The sequence below is a fragment of the Juglans regia genome, chromosome 1, assembly GCF_001411555.2.
Source record: "Juglans regia cultivar Chandler chromosome 1, Walnut 2.0, whole genome shotgun sequence".
NCBI lineage: Eukaryota > Viridiplantae > Streptophyta > Magnoliopsida > Fagales > Juglandaceae > Juglans > Juglans regia.
In genome coordinates, this window is record NC_049901.1 from 35,384,169 (window position 1) to 35,392,278 (window position 8,110).

General features: G+C 43.1%; 1 pseudogene; it reads right to left on the reverse strand.

Annotated features, from left to right (window-relative positions):
- Positions 1 to 5,978: 5,978 nt before the first annotated feature.
- LOC118348744 lies at positions 5,979 to 8,110 on the reverse strand (annotated as a pseudogene).

Below are 8,110 nucleotides of genomic sequence, written 5' to 3' on the forward strand. Positions count from 1 at the left end.
GAGGCCAAGTTGAAGGCGTCTCGGAAGGAGGTCATCCGCCTTTCTCCCTAGTTGGCGGTTGCTCGTAAGGTTTGTGACCTGGCTTGGGGCATGGGTTATAAGCTCGGTCTCAAGTAGTTGAGAGATCACTTGCTGGCCCATCCTAAGGCCAACTTATGGAAGTTGAATCTAAAATCCATCAAGGCTAGCTATGCTGCCTACCAAGTCTTTGACTTCCTGGGTAGAAGAGGAAAACACTTTGTTGAATCGTTTCCTCGTTTGTTCTCCAAGTATGAGTGGAGATACTCGTCTTTAGGTTTAGGCAGGAGATGTTCTCAATCACGTTATGGGCGAGGAGGGAAACACTTTGTTGAGTTGTTTCCTCATTTGTTCACCAGGTGCGAGTGGAGACACTCGATTTTAGGTTTAGGTGGGAGAGGGTCTCAATCGGACTATGGGTGAGAAAGGAAACACTTTGTTTAGTTTTTTCCTCCTGTGTTCACCAGATACGAGTGGAGACACTAGGCTTTAGGTTTAGGCAGAAGATGGTCTTGACCGCTCTATGGGCGAGGAGGGAAACACTTTGTTGAGTTGTTTCCTCCTTTGTGCGAGTTGAGACACTCGGCTTTATGTTTAGATGGGAGATGGTCTCAATTGCGCTATGGGCGAGGAGGGAAACACTTTGTTGAGTTGTTTCTTTCTGTGTTCGCCAGGTGCGGGTGGAGACACAATATATGGGCAAGCAGTCTTTTATTGCATAAGTACGATTACATAGAGGATTCTAGAAAAAATATTTTTTTCAAGTATTCAACATTCCACAGTGAGGCAATTCCTTCCCTTGGGCGTCTTTGAGGTGATATGACCCCGGCCTGTGACACGCCACCACTATGTACGGGCCTTTCCATTGCAGACTGAGTTCCCCTTTTTATGTTGTAGTGACCCCTGCTTCCTTTAGGACTAGATCCCCTATCTTAAAGGACCTCGGCCTAACTCTTCTATTGAAATATTGCTCCAGTTTCATTTTTCCAACTGCTAACCTTGTCTCTGCCTCCTTTCTTTTTTCCACAAGCAGATTGAGACTTTCTTTCAGTGCTCCGATGTTTCGCCCTTTGCTGAAGTATTGGGTTCTATGTCTCAGTATTCCCACTTCTGCGGGGGTCACTACTTCACTACCGTAAATTAAGGTGAAAGGTGTTTCTCCCGTTGGAGTTCTAATGGTTTTCCTATATGCCCAAAATACCCCAGGTAGTTCCTCAATTCAAGCGCCCTTCTTTTCTTTTAGGCTCTTTTTTGGTATGTTCATTATCTTCTTGTTCATCGCCTAACCTTGCCCTTTGGCTTGAGGGTGTCTGGGGGAGGAATACTTAACCTTTTTTTTTCAAGTTCAGAGCACCAATTTCAATAGTGCTCAGAGTCGAACTGCCGACCATTTTTCAAAATGATGCTCTATGGTATCCCAAACCAACATATGATGGTTTTCCAAGGGAATCTTGTGACATTTCGCAAGGTGAAGATCACTAATGCCTTAGCTTCTGCCCATTTTTGAACTAATCGACGACAACAATTATGAACTTCACTCCCCCTTTATCTGGAGGCATAGGACCAACTAGGTCTACGCTCCATTATGCGAACAACCATGGAGATGTGATTGACATCAGTTCTTCTGGTGGGCAACTGGGCACTAGCGCATGCTGCTAGCATTAAGCGCATTTCCTGGCGAATTATTTGGCATCCTTGAGGGCATGCAGCTAGTAGTACCCGACTTGCATAACCTTAGCTGCCAGAACTCTTCCCTTGAGTGATTTCTGTATATTCTTTCATGCATTTCCTCCATCGTAGAAGGGGAGCAGAGAAATCCCATTTGTATAATGCGTTGTTGATCATGGTGAAGCGAGCGGCCTTGTTCTTAACTTTCCTTATTTTTTCTTTACTGCATGGGAGTTATCTGGTAGTTAGGAACTTAGCTATATCACGTGCCCATTCCGGGGCCTCCGTGCTTATCTCTGTGATTTCAATTTCGATAGTTGGGACTTCTATTGCTCCAGTTATCACCTTCCATAGTAGGTCAGTCTCATCCCTTCCAGATGATGCTCACTCCAGACACTCAACCTTCCAGTTGTCCTCTCGAGAGACTCAGTTGATCTGAAAGTAACTGAAACGATCGCTCCTTTTGTGTACCTGTTGTAGGTATCTTTTAAGCTTCTCGCCTTTCGCCAAATATTCTCCTATTATTTGGTTGACTAGAACTTCAGAGTCTGCCTTCATGTCGACCTCCTTCGCCCCCTGAGCCCCTACTATGGCGAGTCTTGCCAATACCGCTTCATATTCGGCCTCATTGTTGGTGATCTTGAACTCAAGTCTTATTTCGTAGTACACTTCCATGTCATCCTTTGCCACTACATACACTCCTACTCCCTCGCCAGAACGGGAGGACAAGCATCAACATACACTTGCCATGATTTTTTGATGGGGGGTTCACTTATTTCTCTAGGAATGTTGGAGAAATCAGCTATGAAATCAGCTAGTACCTATCCTTTTATTTCAGTCTAGGAAAGATAATCAATATCAAACTCACTTAGTTCGATCGACCACTTTACTAGGCGGCCCAAGGTATTTAACCGTTGAAGTATTTTTTATAAGGATGCTACTATCACTATTCTTATGGGATGTGCTTGGAAGTAAGGTCACAGTCGGTGGGCGGCTACCACTAATGTGAATATCAGCATCTCCATTTTAGGGTATCGAGCCTTCGCTCCTCTCAAGGCTCGGCTTATGTAGTAGACCAGCTTCTGTGCTTTTCCTTCCCCACGCATCAGAGTGTCAGACATGGCTTCTGGTATAACCAATAAATATAGGAGCAGGGTCTTTCCTTGCATGGTTTGGCTCAGAAGTAAGGGATGCAACAGGTACTCCTTGAGTTGCACAAATGCCTTTTCGCACTCTGCATCCAAATTTTGTACCTTCCGCAGGACTCGGAAGAATGGTAGGCACTTGTCTGTCGATCTTGATACAAATTTGTTAAGTGCTGCTATCCTCCCAGCCAACCTTTGTACTACGTTCAGGTGCCTAGATCGCTCCATACCAATGACCACTTGTACTTTCTCGGTATTTCCCTCAATCCCTCTCTCGAACACCATGAAACCTAGGAACTTGCCTGATTGCACTTCAAATGCACACTTCGTTGGATTGAGCTTCATTTTGTATTGTCGTAGTAGACTGAAAACTTTCCTCAAATCCCCTACATGTTATTCTGGTTCTTTGCTTTTGACAAGCAAGTCATTGACATATATATCCATGTTCCGCCCGATCTGCTCTTTAAACATTTGGTTTACTAACATCTAGTATGTTGCTCTGGTGCTTTTCAAGCCAAAAGGCATTACCTTGTAGTAGTATAATCCTCGATCACTTATAAACACCATTTTTTCTTGGTCTTTCAGGCTCTTTTGGATCTGGTTATAACCTGAGAATGCGTCCATGAAACTTAGCATCTGGTGTCCTGCTTTGGGATCCACAATTAAGTTAATTCAGGGTAGTGGGAAGCTATCCTTGGGGCAGGCCTTATTAAGATCAATGAAATCGACACACAGTCGCCACTTCTCATTAGACTTCTTTACGAGAACCACACTTGAGAACCATTCTGGGTAATGGGTCTCTTTGATAAATCCTGCCACCAAAAGGCGATCGACTTCCTCCATGATAGCTGCATATTTCTCGCTACTGAAACTTTTTTCTTTTTTTGCTTGAACACCCGTATCTCCAAATTGACGCTTGATCTTTGTTCTATAACTTCTACATCAATTCCTAGCATATCCTTATGGAGAAATGTTATATACAAGCCCCAAATGCACAAGTCCTGTGCAAACCCTTTATGAAAAAGTTGACCCCACCATAGAAAAGTTTAAAAAACTCACTTTTTCTTAATGGGGCCCACATTTTTACAAAAGCCTTTTAGATTTAGAGTTTTAACCTAGCATTACTCATGCTTATGGCTCCAGGCAAAGACATCCCTATGTTCGGAGAGCAACTATTTCAGCTATTGCCTTTCTATGCTTCCCATCTTGGTCCTTATTGTTACTGTGGCTTTTGGGCGATCTAGATCTAAAGTGATTAGCTTGAGAGGCTCATCAACTTCACCCTATTTCAAGGCCCTTTTGTCCTGAGTCTCTATTGTGTACCATGATCCTAGGGAGAGGGGACAGGGATCACTTGCCCAAAGTTAGCAACTCAGCTACTCTGACGTCCCTTTCCCATGCCTTTGAGTTCTTGTACGTAACATTCCCTAACTAGGACCTGCTCGCCACACACCTCTTCAATACCTGTTTCTGTGGGAAACTTTATCATTAGGTGGTGCGTAGAGGTGATGGCCTTAAGGGAGTTCAGGATAGGTCGTCCGATGATGGCGTTGTAAAATGAGTGAGTCTTGACTACCAAGAAATTTATCATTGTGGTGGTTGTATGTGAACCAGACCCAGCTGATACCAGTAGGGCAATGGATCTAGCTGGTACTACCGCTTCTCCCTTCAAGGTGGTGGGTGACGGGCGTAGCTTACTTTGGACGATTCCCATCTTTATGAAAGCATCCCAAAAAAGGATGCCAACTGAACTGACATTATCGATCAGTATCCTCCGTGTGGTATAATTATCTATCATTATTGTTACCACTAATGCGTCATCGTGGGGGTAGATCACTCCCTTGTAGTCGTCATCATTGAAAGATATAATGGTCGTCTTCATATCTGGCTTTGTGAGCATAGGCTTTTCTTTTAGAGAAGATCAGGCCGCCTCCAGTGAACCCTTCAGTGATGGAGCAGATTTTCTTGAGAGGAGCATTGTTTTAGTCTTGACTTTGGTGAGGAGCCCAGGTGCGGTTTTCTCTCGCGGTTTTTCTTCTTTTAGGACTTTCACTCCTATGATGCCTTTGCTCTCGATCTTGTCTCTTTTTGCCCGATCACCTTGGAGGCGAGGAATTCCATGCAACTAGACGCTCAAGCTCACCGCTACCTTGCATTTCCTCGACCTTTTGCTTCAAGGTGTGACAATCCTATGTTCTCTGCCCCTTACATTTTGATAGGTTTAGAGTCGTTAGGTCCTTCAAACACGACTATTTTCACCTTGAATTGGTTCCTCGGTTCTATCCTAGACATTCATGCTGGAGCACTAGACCCTGGGGTTCAACGTTCATGTAGGAACACCTCATTCTCGCCTCCTTTCGCATGGGTTATTTTTTGCCCTTAAATCTCTCTCTCGGTCTATTCACTGATTGACTTTCTTTGTTTAGTCCTTCGTCTGCTCTATCTCCGACTTTATTAGTGCGGTCAGGGCCTGCAGAGTGTCCTCAACATTGATAAAGTTGTATGTCTTGTCCATGAGTTCACGCAGAATGGTCTGCCTAGGCCAAATTCCTCTTAGTAATGTCACTAGTGTGATTTTTTCGTCTTGGTTGTTCACCATCTTGTGTTCCTTATTGAAACGAGCAAGGTAAGCCTTCAGGCTTTACTGTCCCTTTGTTTCACAGTAAGGAGATACACAGCAAGTCTCCTTCTCCATATACTCACCATAAATTAGGTCAGGAACGGCCTACTCCTCAAAGATATTAATGGAGCCCGACTGCAACAGTCCAAACCAGCCCCAGGTGGCTCCCTTCAAGGTTAAAGGGGATGACCGGCATGAGATCTCCCAAGGAATACCATGGAGTGTCATTTGAGCTTTGAACGTTTCGAGATATTCAACAAGATCCTTAGATCCATCGTACATCTCGACCCTAGGAGCCTTGAACTTTAGCATGAGTGGTATCACCATGATCTTCACGCTATACAGTAAGTCAGTGCTAGTGATCAGCTGGTTGACGGATGAAGAAGCACCAATCTCCTAGGCCATTTCCTCATATTTGTCTATGAGGCTATGTAAATCATGGTGCATCTTCCTCTTCTCGTCATTGTCACTGAAGGGCCAAACCATGCTTTACAACTCTGCCTCTGCCCATTCAACATGGCTTGGCATTAAGCCTTCTTCGAGGTGACGTTCCTACGCTTCAGGGCTTGGTTCTCGCACTGGGGTGCCTCTATTTTTGCTGTCAGTTTTCTCTTTCTTTTTCTGCCAATCTTCCCTCCATGTTTGTAGAAGTGGCTTCCTGGTCTCAGGTCGCTCAGGAGCGGGTTGTTGTAATCATGTGAAAGGCATGTTGAGATACAAAAATCCCATAGACGTCGCCAAATGTTATGGATATGTTTCGCATCCCTGCGAATGCCCGCCACGAACCTGCACCAGGAGAACCAAAAAAGGCCTGAAGGGTATTAAAAGTCTCCAATACCTAAATCATATTGCTAGTACAATATCTTTATGAATCTAAGAACTAGTTTCAAATTACCTCAAACATGAATTCCCTTCAATATATATAGAATATGGGATAAATTCATAGGGTTTATGTAACAGTCCAGTCCTCTATTCAATCTCGACTAGAGGTTGTTATTATTTGAATGGTCAGTTATTTGATAAGAAGTGGTTGTCTTAGATGAGATTTCGAACATTTATGTCGTTCTGACGAGGTTTGGATGTGACCTTATCTGTGAATTTTTTTATATGTGAATTTATCTCCCAGTCATGATCCTTTGATAAAGTATGAATTGATCATTCTGCGATGGTGATATTGGCAAGTGTGCTTCACTAGATCTTGGACTTTTGAGCCGTGGGGCTGGCAAGTCATGAAAGAAGATTTGTTGGCTTCCATTAATGAAACTACTTTTGTTTTTTAAATATGATTTTAATTGAAAAAAAATATGATTTTTTTCAAATACTGACGGTATCCATCAGCATGCAGCATCGGGAGGAAAACAGAAGGAGTCGGGATGGATTCTTAAGAGTAATGTTAAATACAATCGTATAATACATAAATATTAGGCCTACAACCCGATCATGTCAAGCTAGGTTAGGACCTGATCCAACCCAGCCCGATGCATATGAAAGCGCCAACCCAAACTGACCCGAGCCGGACTATTCGGGTTAGGTCGAACCGTCTTTATTTATTTTTTTAAAAAAACATGCCATTTTTTTTTTTTGGCATCTAAACACAAGCTGCATATATAGAAAACATTGGTCTAGATACAAATTTAAATAACAAACTAATATTGAGTCCAGATCCAAGGCATTATAGTCTGGGTCAAGTTAACATAAGCCTTCTTGGTTCCATCGGGCCTAATTAAAGTGTTTAACTTTCTTGGCCTTAATGTCATACATCTTCTTCACAGCATCTTTTATCTTCTTCTTGTCGGCACGAATGTCAATAATGAAAACCAGGGTATTATTGTCCTCAATCTTCTTCATTGCAGACTTCGTAGTCAAAGAATACTTGAGAATCTGATAATGGTCCAACTTATTTCTCAGTGGAGCACTAATGCGGAGATATTTGGGGTTCCTCTCCTTCTTCAATGTCTTTGGTCAATGAATTATGACTATTGTCCTGATCTTCTTAGCTTTCTTCTTAGAAATAGGGCCTGATTTCATAGCCTTAAAGGCTTGAGCCTTTGGATCAGCCTTTTTTGCAACATCAGAACACTGGGAGAGAAAAGGATAGCTGCAGCGGCCGTGGACTCATAGAGAAGAATCGACATGAGATTTACAACACGGGCTAAAAAACACACATAAGAAAACCTAGAAACTAGAACTACCAAAAAAGGCTCCATGAAACCTGGCCTTGCTAAACCTCTGTTACCTCCATTTTTTGAAGAGCCAGAAACCCAATAATGAAAACTAAGAAAGGAAACCTCTAAAAGATGAAATTGATGATGAAGAAGTTGAGAAGATAGAAGAGGAAGACAGTGAGAATGCAAAATCTGGTACTCGATAAAGAGATAAGGAGTCTTGTTACAAAAAATGGAAAGAAGAGAAAGTGAGCAGCAAATATGCCTAACAGTGAGCATGAATGGCAAGGAGAATAGAGCATGAACGGGGAAGAAGAAGATGGCGCAGGGGCTAGGGTTCGATGTAAAAGTGAAAGTGAAGGTTAAATAACAGGTTCCAAATGACAGCCCGACATTCATCGGGTCTGATAACGTCGAAACCGACTTTTGATGTCACCTGACCTTTTTGGGTTGGGTCTAATCGGGTCGCTCGGGTTGGTTGGCCCATCGGGCAT